Consider the following 16,282-nt stretch of genomic DNA (forward strand, 5'->3'; position numbering starts at 1 on the left):
AGAAGCACCACACCACCGCCAACCTCCCTTGGTCTGGGCCTCCACACAAGATCTCGCCTCATGGGGTGTTCCTGATCATGCGAACGGTGAGGAATCATCCCAAAACCACAAGGGGGGAACTGATGAATCAACTGAAGGCAGCTGGGACCACAGTTACAAAAGAAACGGTTGGTATTACACTACGCCGTCATGGATTGAAATCCTGCAGCGCACGCAAGGTCCCCCTGCTCAAGAGGAAACATGTACAGGCCCGCATGAAGTTTGCCATTCACCACCGGGACGACTCATAAGAGGCAACTCAACTCTTTGTGTTTGGAGGGCAAAGAACACCGAGTACAACCCAAAGAACACCATCCCCACGTTCAAGCATGGTGGTGGCAACATCATGCTTTGGGGGTGCTTTTCAGCCAAGGGGACGGGAAAACTCCATCGTATTGAGGGGAGGATGGACGGGCCATTTATCGTGGAATTCTGGACAAACATCTCCTTCCCCCAGTGAGTGAGCTGAAGATGGGTCGAGGATGGGTGTTTCAGCACAACAATGACCCTAAGCACACCGCCAAAGCAACAAAAGAGTGGCTGAAGAAGAATCACATCAAGGTTCTGGAGTGGCCTAGCCAGTGTCCAGACCTGAATCCATTTGAAAATCTTTGGAGGGAGCTTAAAATTCGAGTTGCCAGGCGACAACCTCGGAACCTGAATGATTTGGAGGCTGTCTGCGGGGAGGAGTGGGCCAACATCCCTGCCGAAATGTGCACAAACCTTGTCACCAACCATAAAAACCGTTTGACATTTGTGCTGGCCAATAATGACATTTCTACAAAATATTAACATGGTGTTTGTCCAGGGGTCAACTACTTTTTTTTCCTCATCATATGGTTATCAATTTTAATAAATTCATATGATGTGAATTTCTGGAATTTTCTTTGGGATTCTGTCTTTCACTGTTAGAATGTACATATGATTAAAATTATAGATCGTTGCATTCCTTGTAAGTGGGCAAACCTGCAAAATCAGCAAGGGGTCAAATATTTATTTCCCCCACTGTAAATAAGATTTACTCATTAGTCTCTAATTGGAGAAAGTGGGCTTTTGTTTAAAGCTCCTGCACGACCCCGTTTTGGTATGTTCTTCCTGCAAGCAACCTTTTTATGTATACATTTTGCAACTGTTCGTTTTCACAGGTCAGGCAGGCAGGGCTTCCTGTTCAGAAAGAAGAACTCATGAGAATTACACAATCAATTAATCATGTGAAATACCACTTTGTGCATAATCTTGATGGAAGAAATTGCTTTAAAAAAATAGTTACACTTTTGAAAAAGTTGTTTTTGTATGATGTGGGCCCTTAAATGAAACAAAACAAAAACACTGTGAGAAAAAGGTACAAATAAACACAACTTGCAAGTGGACAAATTGTTTCCCAAAAAAAAGAGAAATGCAGAACAACAGGAAGGGAAAATTGTTTACAATAAAATGGAAAGCCATTGCTCTTTTGGAAGGCAACTCTCCAAGCCGAGCAATTTTCTCCAGTATTGATTTCATCCAATCTTTGCTTCATTTCTGCAAAAGATTACCTAAACAGACTTATGAGGATTCAACCCAATAAGGTCTGAAATTGGCAGTAATTTGCACCAACTTTCATATCATCTTTTTTGTGTTTTTACAGACCTAGTGGCTCATTTTTATGGACAGTAGGCTGACAGGAAAGGGGGTATGAAAGAGGGGGAGAGACACGCAGGAAAGGACCACAGGCTAGATTCGAACCCGGGTCGCCCACATCAAGGACTAAGGCCTCCATACATGGGTGGTGTGCGCTAACCACTATGCCACAAAACCACACCCCTTTAATTTTATTTCTAAACATTAGATCAATCAGTTCCATTTTATATCATAAACTCAAAAAGTGCAAAAAATAGAGAATGGTTCATGTTAGTTGGTGTTTACATCCTGCTAATATAAGCAAACTACTGAATGTCTAAATTAGTTAGTGCATCTGAGACATGATGTAGAATCTTCCACAGATAATAACATTGTATGTTGTCTATCAACCAACAAAAATATTTTGAATCTTGTTTCCGTCATTTCTTTAATAAGAGAACACCTTACAAGAAGAAAGAATCATTTTTATTATAAGTAAAGTCCCATTCTTATAAAGCTGTGTAGCACAATGTCACTGTTTACTGACTTTTTATCTGTTAGAAAACAAATTAGATAACTAAATAAATAAATGCCCACTTTGTTTTAGCAGATGTGGATTTTTTTTCATGCAAACGGTTTAATATGGAAAACTTTTATATATTGTGAAGCCATATTATCTGGCTATAGCTCACATGAATTAAGGCAGACAAGGTGGAATATCTCTGTTTCTGACTAACTCTGTATGTTCTCTATTTTTCATGGTATAGATAAGCTCTCCTGGACCAGATCTTATCAGTTCAGTGGGGGATGGCTGGCCACATTAAAGTGGGCACTGCTATTTAGGAGCATTTTTCGTACCTGTCACTTCATGCTCACTCAGAGGGAGTGATTGCTTGAGTGGAAGGCATTGCTGCGAAGCCAGGGACTCAATAAAATCAGCTACACTTCCTTACATTTAACACTTTTCATCAGTTCTAATAATCATGCATTAACTGGATTGATAAATAATCAAGATAAAAGAATGAAATTATTTCATTGTAATCTGTCTGCATGATTGGATTGAAATGAATATATATGTAAGCATATATGGAGCCAAAACCCTGAGCATTCTCTTCCAATCAAAGTTGTACTATCCCTCTCTCTCTCTCTCTCTCTCTCTCTCTCTATATATATATATATATATATATATATATATATATATATATATATATATATATATATATATATATATATATATATATATATATATATATATATATATATATATATATATATACCTGGTGTTATTTTTTACCAGGACCTGTCATTTAAATCCCATATCAAAGAGGTTTCTAGAATTTCCTTCTTTCATCTGAGGATTATTTCAAATATATATATATATATATATATATATATATATATATATATATATATATATATATATATATATATATATATATATATATATATATATATACATATATATACACTATATTGCCAAAAGTATTTGCTCACCCATCCAAATTATTGGAATCAGGTGTTCCAATCACTTCCATGGCCACAGGTGTATAAATTCAAGCACCTAGGCATGCAGACTGTTTTTACAAACATTTGTGAAAGAATGGGTCGCTCTCAGGAGCTCAGTGAATTCCAGCGTGGAACTGTGATAGGATGCCACCTGTGCAACAAATCCAGTCGTGAAATTTCCTCGCTCCTAAATATTCCACAGTCAACTGTCAGCTGTATTATAAGAAAATGGAAGTGTTTGGGAACGACAGCAACTCAGCCACGAAGTGGTAGGCCACGTAAACTGACGGAGCGGGGTCAGCGGATGCTGACGCGCATAGTGCGAAGAGGTCGCCAACTTTCTGCAGAGTCAATCACTACAGACCTCCAAACTTCATGTGGCCTTCAGATTAGCTCAAGAACAGTGCGCAGAGAGCTTCATGGAATGGGTTTCCATGGTCGAGCAGCTGCATCCAAGCCATACATCACCAAGTGCAATGCAAAGCGTCGGATGCGGTGGTGTAAAGCACGCCGCCACTGGACTCTAGAGCAGTGGAGACGCGTTCTCTGGAGTGACGAATCGCGCTTCTCCATCTGGCAATCTGATGGACGGGTCTGGGTTTGGCGGTTGCCAGGAGAACGGTACTTGTCTGACTGCATTGTGCCAAGTGTAAAGTTTGGTGGAGGGGGGATTATGGTGTGAGGTTGTTTTTCAGGAGCTGGGCTTGGCCCCTTAGTTCCAGTGAAAGGAACTCTGAATGCTTCAGCATACCAAGACATTTTGGACAATTCCATGCTCCCAACTTTGTGGGAACAGTTTGGAGCTGGCCCCTTCCTCTTCCAACATGACTGTGCACCAGTGCACAAAGCAAGGTCCATAAAGACATGGATGACAGAGTCTGGTGTGGATGAACTTGACTGGCCTGCACAGAGTCCTGACCTCAACCCGATAGAACACCTTTGGGATGAATTAGAGCGGAGACTGAGAGCCAGGCCTTCTCGTCCAACATCAGTGTGCGACCTCACAAATGCGCTTCTGGAAGAATGGTCAAAAATTCCCATAAACACACTCCTAAACCTTGTGGACAGCCTTCCCAGAAGAGTTGAAGCTGTTCTAGCTGCAAAGGGTGGACCGACGTCATATTGAACCCTATGGATTAGGAACGGGATGTCACTTAAGCTCATATGTGAGTCAAGGCAGGTGAGCAAATACTTTTGGCAATATAGTGTATATATATATATATATATATAAGAAAACCTAATAATATGGGTTCCAGCATTTAAATTTCCCTTTAGGATCAATACAATATTTAAAAATTTAATAAGTGAAAAAATATAATAATTGTTTGTTTAAGGACCTTAATCCACATGTATTGTGAAATTATACTTCTTAAATAAACTGATTCGAAAAGACTTAGGCTGTCTGCTTGCATTGCAGCAGATGCCTTTTTCTATATTTTAAAGCTGATTAGTATGTTGTAACTGTTTTGGAACAAACCAGAGATTGACAGTATATTATCTAGATTAGATGAGTCCCCAGTAAAATGTATTTCATATTTACCATAAAGGTAAATAAAGAAGCTCATAATAAAGTGTTTTTCTCTGCACACGCTCTTCTGCTTGATTTGTTGCTGAGTGAATCAAGAAATCATTTAGGAAGTGCTATATCTGGACCTTTACAAGATTTAATTATCTATTGGAAGAAAATGTAATTGAAGATGCAAACAAGTTGTTTTAATATCTATAGGGCTGCCTGCAACAGCCTTGGAAGTCTTCTTATTGGAGAACGGAACACGGGAGATTCATGACTCTAGGCAGGCGAGGCAGAAGCTTTTACCGAAGAGAAACAAGGCTTACCTGATGAGCATCCTCTCAACCACAACTTTTGATTACAGGAAAAGGTGATGGTCTGATTGTCTGAGGAAAAATGAAGGTCTGGACCAATCAGACTCTTTGTCAATATAGAAATGGAAAGAACAGGCCTGATTTTTATTTACAGAAGCTGAGAGAAAGTCCTGAGATTTGCCATTTGAAACCATTACTGTTTGTTTTTTTAAGTGAACCTAAAAGGTAATTTAAAAGTAACTAAAGGTCTCTAGTTTAAAACAATTGCACATGCCCCCTCTGTCTTCATGATGATGGGCTTGATGGGCTAATATGAATCAGGCATTTTGTGTTTGTATCTCTTTCTTTGTTTGTAAGTACTGTATGTAGAGTGGCCAAAAGCCTTTACATACATGACATACCTTTATAGTTTGCGAGTATTAGAAAGAGGAATGTGAACTGTGAAAGTTGTTAGTATATCCACACAGATTAGTGTTCTTTCTGCTGTAGCATTATGTTTTGTAACTTTCCTTTTACATGCTTAATTTGTGCCTGATTACCGATGGGAATAAATTGATCTCAGATAACAAAGTAAAAAATCCTGGTGTTATTTTTTACCAGGACCTGTCATTTAAATCCCATATCAAAGAGGTTTCTAGAATTTCCTTCTTTCATCTGAGGATTATTTAAAAAATTTGAAAGACATGATGCTGACAAACTAGTCCATGCATTTGTTACTTCATGGCTGGACTATTGTAATCCTTTACCAACAGGAAGTCCACAAACTGTAATTAAGCCTTCAGGTGATCAAAAATGCTGCAGTCAGAGTTCTAATCAGTGTTGTTTTTTAAAGCCATCTTAGCAGTGGCGGCTGGTGGAGTTTTCTTCAGGGGGGGCTATAAGTTCAAAATAGACGTGTACCAAATGTGGTGTGTTATGGTCCTCGGGGCATTCCGTAAAAGAGGCGGATTATGTACACTTATGGTTTCCGGGTAAACAGACACTTTAGTAAATATGCCTTCCATCCGAGACCTCAATGACTGGTCTACAAATTACTAAATGGTGTCAGAAGTGGTTACTCGCAACTAACATCGAGATAACTGCGCAGAGGAGATTATCATTGAGTCGTATTTGCAATGTGCAAAACTGAGAGTGAACGCAACAACTCCGCTGGAGCAAGCAACCGTGCTGCAGCTACCAACGTTGGAGAGAGGTTTCCCTTAAGCCCAACAGAAAAGTTTAACTGCAGAGATATCCAAAACTGGCCAAAATGGATCTGACGATTCGAGAGGTACAGGGTCGTATCGGGGTTGGACAAAAGGGAAAAGGCGTTTCCACTGAATACGTTGATATATTCAATGGGAGATTAATCTGAAGATATTCTTAATGCATCAGAGCTAACAGGGTTGGAAAAGTTTAACTCCAAAAAAGTAAAAGAGTGCTTTGATTAACATTTTTATGGAGAACACAATCTAATTTTTGTAAGGGCGAAGTAAACAAGAACCGGGAGCAATGGCCCAGAGCTTTATCACCACGGTTCACAAACAGGTAGATTATTGCAACTTCGGGGCTCTCAGAGATGAACTGATCCGTGATCGCATTGTTGTCGGCATGTATGCAAAGCTGACACTGACTACAGCTGTAACCCAGATCAGACAGAGTGACAATGTGAAACAACAACAGGAGTTGCTGTGCGGTGTGAGTGGCCCTGCATCCAATAAGGAGCCCAGTGAAGAGATGCATGTGCTTTCACTTGCATGTAAGACGGAGGGTAGTGCACAACAGAGACCAAAACCAAACAGGTACACAACATCGTCTGCCTGTCATAAATGTAGTAGGGCTCCATTACACAATTGGAAAGACTCCCCTGCCAAAGAGGCTGAATGCAGGAAATGTCCCAAAGAGGACACTTTGCCGCTGTCTGCAAGCCTAAACAGCCTGTACACAAGATGGCAGAGGAAGAGGAACACTATCAGGACTGCCTGTTCTTAGGTGAGGTGAAGTCAGACAGAACTGGCTGGTACTCAGATATCAAACGGGGCAGTAGTTTCTTTTAAACTAGATACAAGGGCTCATTCCAAAAAAGATAAAAAACAATCCACTAGACTTGGTTTCCAAGTTTGAAGTTTGAAGATGTTTCGCTTTCCATCCAGAAAGCTTCTTCAATTCAAAATGTAAGGAATAGCGTTGAGTTCTAGGTTTTATACAGTAGGCCAACAAAGCCTTGTTTTTGTGTTGAAAACATGCAAATTGGAACAGGTGAAGGGGTCCGCCCATTTGGAATGGGGGTCGTTTGGCTTCTTTTGTTAGACTGCAACCCCCATACCCATGTGTGTTAGGTTGGTCGTTAAAGGGCATTGTTGGATTAGTTGCATAGACAAGGTCCTCCACTGTCATGTAAAGTGGGTGGGGCTGCGATGATAACGGGAAGGGATTAACTCAATTGCTGCATTTTAAGTTTTCGAAAGCTGGAATCTGATTCCACCCCCTCTGTTTAAGGTTGGTTTTTCTTTCTTAACATAGATGGCTTCCTTCACACCCCTCTCAAACCACCTATTTTCTTTATCCAGAATGTGAACATTCTGGTCCTGAAAAGAATGCCCTTTGTCTATAGGGTGTAGATGTACCGCAAAGTCTTATTCAGAGGAGGTAGCTCTTCTGTATTAGGCCATGCGTTTGTGGAGAGGTTGTTTCGTTTCTCCAATATAAAGATCAGAGCAAATTATTGGATAATAATATACATTGGAGAAATAATATATATTATTTATTTAAGAGCAACTATGCATATTAAAAAACATCTAAAGAAAGTACGCTATAATATTGTTTTCCATGTGAATTCCAGATTGTTCATTGTTTTTTGCCTTTTCTAAAAAGTACTTTAAATCAGTCCAACCTGTCCTTATCCATCCTGGGTCAGATCCTGAAATTTGAAAAAGGAGGCAGGGAATGCAGGATTAAGTGTAAGTCTTGCTAAATGCAGTTAGCCAGGCCTTCTTGCTAAACCAGGTGCTGGAAAAGGATGGTTCTAGCGCCATATCTCTCTCTCTCTCTCTCTCCAGTGCATCTCCAACTCCTGCGACTTAACCTGTCAATCACCAGCAAAATGTTTGCACTCTGGCAGAAGGTGGTGAGCAAATACACTGCCTGTCACCTCGGGCGCACCAGAGCTGTGCGCCGAGCTTGTCTGTACCTTTGTATTGCAGAGGAGCTACTGCGCATGTATAGCTTTTAATAAGAGTCCGTGGCTCTGTTCACATTTATGGGCTGCGTCCTCTGAAGGCCAGATTCGAAGGCAGTGCCGAAGTCTGATCGGATCCGAATACTCCTCGTCATGCGGCCTACAAATGCGTTCTTTTTATTTACCTGATTGGAAGGATGGGTTTGGTGTATCCTAGCTATCCTTGGTTATCCCAGGATTCATTGTGAGACCAAGGAAGCTGGCTGCTCCGTGATCAGAGGAAAAAGGTACTTGGCGCTGAATAGTGGTGCATATTGGAAGTTCAGATTAATATGACACAAGAATGTGAATAATTCCATCTAAAAATTAATAAAAATAGTTGTTTTAATAGTTATTGAGTCAGGTATGTGGCAGTAACTTATAAAATAAATACACTATATATTGCTAATGTGGTAAATGACTATTCTAGCTGCAAATGTTTTTGGTTCAATATCTACATAGGTGTATAGAGGCCCATTTCCAGCAACTATCATTCCAGTGTTCTAATGGTAAAATGTGTTTGCTCATTGGCTCAAAAGGCTAATTGATGATTAGAAAACCCTTGTGCAATCATGTTCACACATCTGAAAACAGTTTAGCTCTTTACAGAAGCTACAAAACTGACCTTCCGTTGATCAGATGTTGGGATCTGGGGATGTACCATCTTTCTCCAGCAGAGTGCGCCGTGGGTCTCCTGGGCTGGAGCCCTCCAGCACACCTGGAGCTCGTCAGCCCATCAGGAGACCTTCCCTACTTAAGCAGCTGCCAGACCTTCCTTCAACGCCGCAGTGTTGACCTAGTTTGGTTAGCAAACCTGAGCCTCTGTTACCTGACTGAATCTTTGTTATCTCAAAGAGAGAAACCTGATTCTAATCTGCCTCTGTCTTTGCTCACAGGAAACCTGTCTCAAGTCTGAAGCTCTGGATGAGCTTAACCTGCCTGCCAGCCCTGGTGGAGCCAAACCTGAAGATTCCAATCTGCATTTCTCCTGCTGCTCTCAGAGAAGAGCTGGAAAATCTGATCAAGGTCTGCCATTCAAAGTCAGAAGCTAGACGCTGCTGCTGCTGCTTGTGCACTCTGCTGAACCAACAGTCTCTGGACCCAACGGTTCCCTCTCTCACAAGTAAAGCCGGGACTTCTTCAAGGTAGACTCTGAATTATCCAAAGATTCAATTAATCATCTGACTGCCTGGCTAATCAAACTGTCCATCTCTGCAGACATCAGTGAACCCAACCCGGACCAGTACCTGAACCAGTTCATGTCTTTGTGTGAAAACCTATTTCAATAAACTCTGTTAAACTTTTACTCAGCCTCCGTTTGTGTTCTGCATGTGGGTTTAGTCTTAAACCAATCATGACAGCAGATTGAGTTTCTGGAGCATCACATTTGTGGGGCCAATTAAATGCTCAAAATGGCTAGAAAAAGAGAACCTTAATCTGAAACTCGACAGTCTATTCTTGTTCTTAGAAATGAAGGCTGTTGCATGCGAGAAATTGCTAAGAAATTGAAGATTTCCTACAACTGCGTGTACTACTACCTTCAGAGGACAGCACAAACAGGCTCTAACCAGAGTAGAAAAAGAAGTGGGAGGCCGCGTTGCACAACGAGCAAGAAGATAAGTACATTAGAGTCTCTAGTTTGAGAAACAGACGCCTCACAAGTCCCCAACTGGCATCTTCATTAAATAGTACCCGCAAAACACCAGTGTCAACATCTACAGTGGAGAGGCAGCTGCGGGATTCTGGGCTTCAGGGCAGAGTGGCATAGAAAAAGCCATATCTGAGACTGTCCAATAAAAGAAAAAGAGTAAGATGGGCATAAGAACACAGACAGTGGACAGAGGAGGACTGGAAAAATGTGTTATGGACGGATGAATCCAAGTTCGAGGTGTTTGGATCACAAAGAAGAACGTTTGTGAGATGCAGAACAAATGAAAAGATGCTGGAAGAATGCCTGACGCCATCTGTTAAGCATGGTGGAGGTAATGGGATGGTCTGGGGTTGCTTTGGTGCTGGTAAAGTGGGAGATTTGTACAGGGAAAAAGAGATTCTGAATAAGGAAGGCTATCACTCCATTTTGCAACGCCATGCCATACCCAGTGGACAGCGCTTGATTGGAGCCAATTTCATCCTACAATAGGACAATGACCCTAAACACACCTCCAAATTGTGCAAGAACTACTTAGAGCAGAAGCAGGCAGCTGGTATTGTATCGGTTATGGAGTGGCCAGTGCAGTCACCAGATCTGAACCCCATTGAGTTGTTGTGGGAGCAGCTTGACCGTATGGTACTCAAGAAGTGCTCATCCAACCAATCCAACTTGTGGGAGCTGCTTCTGGAAGTGTGGGGTGCAATTTCTCCAGATTACCTCAACATATTAACAGCTAGAATGCCAAAGGTCTGCAATGCTGTAATTGCTGCAAATGGAGGATTATTTGACGAAAGCAAAGTTTGATGTAAAAAAAAAATCTTATTTCAAACACAAATCATTATTTCTAACCTTGTCAATGTCTTGACTCTATTTTCTACTCATTTCACAATGTATGGTGGTGAATAAGTGTGACTTTTCAGGAAAACACAAAATTGTTTGGGTGACCCCAAACTTTTGAATGGTGGTGTATATATTTTCAATACATACATTGTTTAGATTTACTTATGTCTTTCTACCTCTTAAAAAAATAGAAAATATCTTTATTTTCTCACAATGGGGAGATTCTGGTGTTTATAGCGGCAAAAATTTTTTTTGAAAAAAACGGTCACACAAATGTGGAGCTTAAAAAATTTATAAGAATAACTTCATAGTGAAGAGTTAAACGCTAAACAATAAAATGCTGTACTGTATAGTGTTTTAACAATATAAAACTTTGCATTTTGAGAATAAATAACCAATATATAGCTATGGACATTTTTACAGTAATGGAAATGTAAAAATAGCAGCAACATCAGAGATGTGCAAAATGACAGTAGTATGTTATTTAACTAAGGTTTATATCATTACATTTGCTTTTATTTGTTCCTGCTCCTAGTGATTGTCACCTTTATTCCATTCTGTAGTCTCACGAACGTAGGCTTTGTTCACTTTACAATAAAAAATAAATAAATAACAAATTGAAAAAATTGCTAGGTGACACAGCATATGGCTGAGAAAGCCACTGAAGGGTAGACCTGCTTGAATTCACAGCCAAAACTGTTCCAGTCTCCTTATTTTCACTGACTTTGAAAGATCCAGTTCAGGTAGACTGGGTCCTTGGAAGACACAGTCCATAAATTGGAACGCAGCCAATGGGCAAAGAATTTGCACACTAGGGCGGAAATACATTATCAATCCGACAAAAAATTGAATGACGCTTTACTAGTCGTTAAAGATTAAATATGTATCTTGCACATCTAAGGAATACATATTATATTTTGAAATATTTTAAATGTTAATTTAAAAATAAGCTATAAAAAAATATATATATATTTTTTATGTCTTCAGTGTGTGGGTGTGTGTGTGGGTGAATAAATGTAGTGTAAAGCGCTTTGGTCAAGTCTGCTGACTTGAATAAAGGCGCTATATAAGTACATGCCATTTACCATTTACCATGTCTTAATCAGGGTCATTGGGTGGGTGGGGCGGCGCCCAAGGGCTCTCTATTGGCCAGCCGCCACCGCATTTAGATTTAGTCTTTGTCTTCAAGACGAAAACTATTATTAGTCTTAGTCGCATTTTAGTCTTTACAATATGTGTTAGTTTTAGTCGGCTTTAGTCGACTAAAACTTAAAAAGGTTATAGCCTACTGTAGTCTAGTTTTATGTTGCAAAAAAAAGTTAACCTTTACAATTTCAAATAACAACCAGATTCACCTCGCCGGACCAATCCACAGTGCCAGCATGCTTTACTGTAGGTCTGCCACTATCATTCCAATCACTTTCACCACTCTGCCGTTGCTTGCTAGACTTCTTTACAAACAGACCTCAGTCATTCCAGCTTGGACAGAACACCCCTGATATCATTACCCTAAGCAGACTCCCATAAGGGCTGCTTCCTGAGATCCCTGCTGGTCACTCTGATGACACATGACTGCATCCCCAGGTTCACCACCAATCATATCGTGAAGTTTGTAGATGACACCACGGTAGTGGCCGTCATCAGAGACGATGACCAGGACTACATAGCCCTATAATGCCAAATGTATCATATTTGATACATACGGTTTCTGAAATGTTTTGCGTCTGACACCTTTTGCATAATTTAATGGTAAAAACTTTGCTCAAAATCCTATTGTACACAATCAGATATACCTGATAACAGCCAGTAGAAGACTACACAAAAAAATATTTTGACTTATCGGATAGTAATAAATTATTAATATCAAAAATTTATTTCTGTTTTTTCTTTTTACATATTTTGTTAAAAGGCCAAACAAGGACTTCAAACCAAAAAAAAAGTAATTTTCTGTTTTGTTTCATTCATGGATCGGGCTTTAAAGGGATAGAGGGGGTGGAGTAACCGGTGGGCTGGTGGAGAGATAACAGCTTGATCCTGAACTTCAGGAATAACTGTCCTAACTGTCCTAGCTACAGTGCTCATCAACATCTCAGCTGTAGAGATGGTCAGCAGCACCAAATGACTGGGGGTGCACATCACAGACACACTCACCTGGAATGTAAACACCACCTCACTGATCAAAAGGGCACAGAAGCGCTTGTACTTCGTGTGGAGGAGGAGAGAGCCCTCCTGCCCCCACCCATCCTCACAACCTTCTACAGAAGCACCATAGAGAGTGTTCTGACCAGCTGTCTCACTGTGTGGTCTGGAGGCTGCAGCGCCTCAGACTGGAAGAACGTGAGAAGAGTGGTGAGAACAGCAGAGAGGATCATCAGGGCTCTATCATCAGTGACCCATAGTGATCAATATGGCCATCCAAAATGATAGAAAAAAATCAGGAAAAAAGAACACGTGAAATTGGAAAATACCAAGGCCTCTGGGAAGAACTAGAGAGACCGTGGAAGGTAAAGGCAACAGCAGTGCCCATGGTTATTAAAGTACTCGGGGCAGTAATCCCCACATTAGAGGCCTGTGAAGGGACAGATTCAGTCCTGCGCCCCCTGCCCGCAACAGTAATAGTTTGTCCTGCTCCCGCCTGCAATTCCTGCATGATCCCGACTCCCGCAGGAGTGCAGGGCTCTACCCCACACCGAAAAAGTGGCTCCAACAGATTCCTGGAGACACATCAGAGATCTGTGTACATTGTGTTGTAATATCACCTGATGAAAAATCCTGGTACGTTGCTTTTATTATGTTCACAGTATATTACTGTAATCCTTACTGCAAGGGTCATACTAAACTTAAAATTATTTACTCTAAATTCACAACCAAATATTTTGTAGTGCAAGTCTCCAAACACCTTCAGATGCTTTCTGCGTCATTCATTCCCTCATTTATCCCAGCAGTGCTAACAGAACTCCAGCAGAAGTTAAACTCTTCCCCTTCAACCCTCGAAGACACCTGAAATGATTTCCCTTGAGTGCAGGGTTGATTCTAGGCAAAAGAAAAGAGTCTCATAGTGATAAATCAGCTGTGCAAAGAGGTTGGTCAAGTAGAAAAACTGCTTCACTGAAGCCTGACTGCTATGGCATATTGTCCTGATAACAGAGGGCACAATTTCACCTGATGTGACTCGTCACTTGACACTTTTAATTCAACAAATTTTTTGTTTAACTTGAAATGAAGAGAAATCTGCTGATTTTTTTTAGTCATTGAAATTTATTACAGTGGATAAATTGTCATGTGTATATTTATGTCTTGATCTACACAAAGTACAGCACTAAAATTTCTATTTGTTATTTGTAGATAACCATGTTCTCAAGGGAACAACAGGTATGAGTTTAACACATTTACTTGTACATTCAGCAGATTGGAGTAATCATTTGTTCATTTAAAAGTTGTTAGAATCGACTCTCATCAAATGCTTGTTCACTTGGGCTCGTCTTTAACTAAATGATAACAGTTTCCATCATATTTCCCCAGGGTGTTCATCAAGAGATTCGCCTGTTGTTTGGAAGAGCTAGATATAGTCTGTTTTGCCTCAAAGATACACACAGAGCAAAAGAAGAAAACTGAAGAAAGAATGTGAGATGCTAGAAGAAGGATGAATAAAGAGTCAACTGGCTAAAGCACAGACAGGAAAAGAGAACTAAATGAGCTCCACAGAGGGCTGCACGACAGCACAGAGACGATAGTAACATGATGAAATTAGACGTTTCACCACAGAGCATATATCAGGAAGAGTTGACTCTAATGTCCTTGCTTAAAATGGCTGCACTGTGCACTACTCTGCTCCAGCACCTCTTCAACAAGTTTATTTAATGTGCTAATGTTTCCCCTGCACATTTAAAGAAGCTCAGTGAATGAAGCATGACTGAGCGGCAACATCAGTGCATCCATATGTATTTAAGTTTGTCTAATGGACCATCTAAATGAGAGGAGTCCAGTTGGCACAAAAGGCCCCTAAAGTACCATTGGCAGTGACCCTATGCCTGTTACAGCTGGCCCCATAGACATATATACACCCATTTACACTCTGTGTGTCCTGGTTAGACAGGAGCATCTTAGCCCATCATTCCCTTTATAATCTCTAAATTGAACTGATAGTACAGTTTGTACCTTTGTGAGGAAGCACACAGGGACATGAATGGCTGATCACTGTGACCGAAGGACTGGGTTGGGCTCTCCTGCAGGCTCAATGTCATTGCACAACATCATGCGGAAAACTAATGCAACATAACTCCCTTTTTTCATTTATTCTATCTTGATGGATGCTGGGATACTCGGTTGGAAATAAGAGACACAGTGTGAAACCAGAGATCAAATGAAAGTCTGTACACCAGTGGGCGAGAGAAATTCCTGCTGCCAAAAGAAACACGTAGAAAATGTCAAGAGGCCATTAATGTATAATACCAGTATCTAAATAGATTATTAGAGTGATGTAACGTTGTTTCGTTCTGATTGGTAATAAAAGAGATAATAAGGAAAATGAAATCATTGTTTTATCTTAACTGTTGCTGTGATGTGCTGTTTTAGTTAAAATGTTTCATGCATTGTAAGAAAAGCTGTAATTATTGAACTTGTGGGGTTTATGTATGTGATGTTCTTGTGCCTAGTAGGTGGAGGGTTGAACATTCTCGACTGGTACTTCATCACTTTATGTCCTTATTGCCTTTTAAAATGGAACTTACCGTATTTTCACGACTATAAGGCGCACTTAAACGTCTTTTTTTTTCCTCAAAATGTGCGGTGCGCCCTATGGTGCGGTGCGCCTTATGTGTGTTGTAACTGCGACTTTTGAGACCACCTCATTGAGGAGATGATGAAAGAGTGGCTGAATGTAAGGAGACCAGGTGTTTTTTTTCCACCCCTCACCATCGCTGTTAATATGTAACTCCATGCGTGCCCATCTCACAGCTGATGTGAAAAACATGGGGAAACAAATTAACGCTGCTCGACATCGGTGTGAACCGGACGCAGCAGGTGCAGCAGAAGCAGCGAGTTTACATGCAAAGTCAATGGTTGACGCGCATATAGGTGCAGCAAAAGGTCCCGCAGCGCATTTTGGTGCAGCACGTCGGGAGCGTTTAAGCATCTGAAGCGCCGCGCTTCTGCTGCTCGAGATGGAAAAATTGAAGTTTTGCTGCTGGACGCGCCGCATCAACCAATCAGAGAAGCTGATCTGGGAGCTGCCAGCGAGACAGACAGCGCTCTGATGACATATGATATTAACGCAAATGGAAAAGGCTGGATGGATGCGTGGCTGAGGCAGGTGTATGTGAGAAGACTAGGTGGTTTTTTCCACGCATCACCATCGCTGCGTGCCCATCTCACAGCCGATGTGAAAAAAAGGTGAATCAAATGAACGCTGTGCTCGCCGTTATCCCGGGGGTCTGACAAAGGAGCTTCAACCGCTCGACATCGGTGTGAAGCAGCCGTTCGAAGTAAGGCTGCGAGCGGCGTGGGAGCGATGGATGACCGACGGAGACCACAGTTTCAGGATAAGAAGGCAGCGCCGTGCAGATTACGCCACAGTTTGCGGATGGATTGTAGATGCTTGGACTAAAGTGTCTGCTGGCTCTGTTGTT

Source organism: Cyprinodon tularosa, unplaced genomic scaffold, assembly GCF_016077235.1.
Source record: "Cyprinodon tularosa strain WSP-4 unplaced genomic scaffold, ASM1607723v1 ctg332, whole genome shotgun sequence".
Classification (NCBI taxonomy): domain Eukaryota; kingdom Metazoa; phylum Chordata; class Actinopteri; order Cyprinodontiformes; family Cyprinodontidae; genus Cyprinodon; species Cyprinodon tularosa.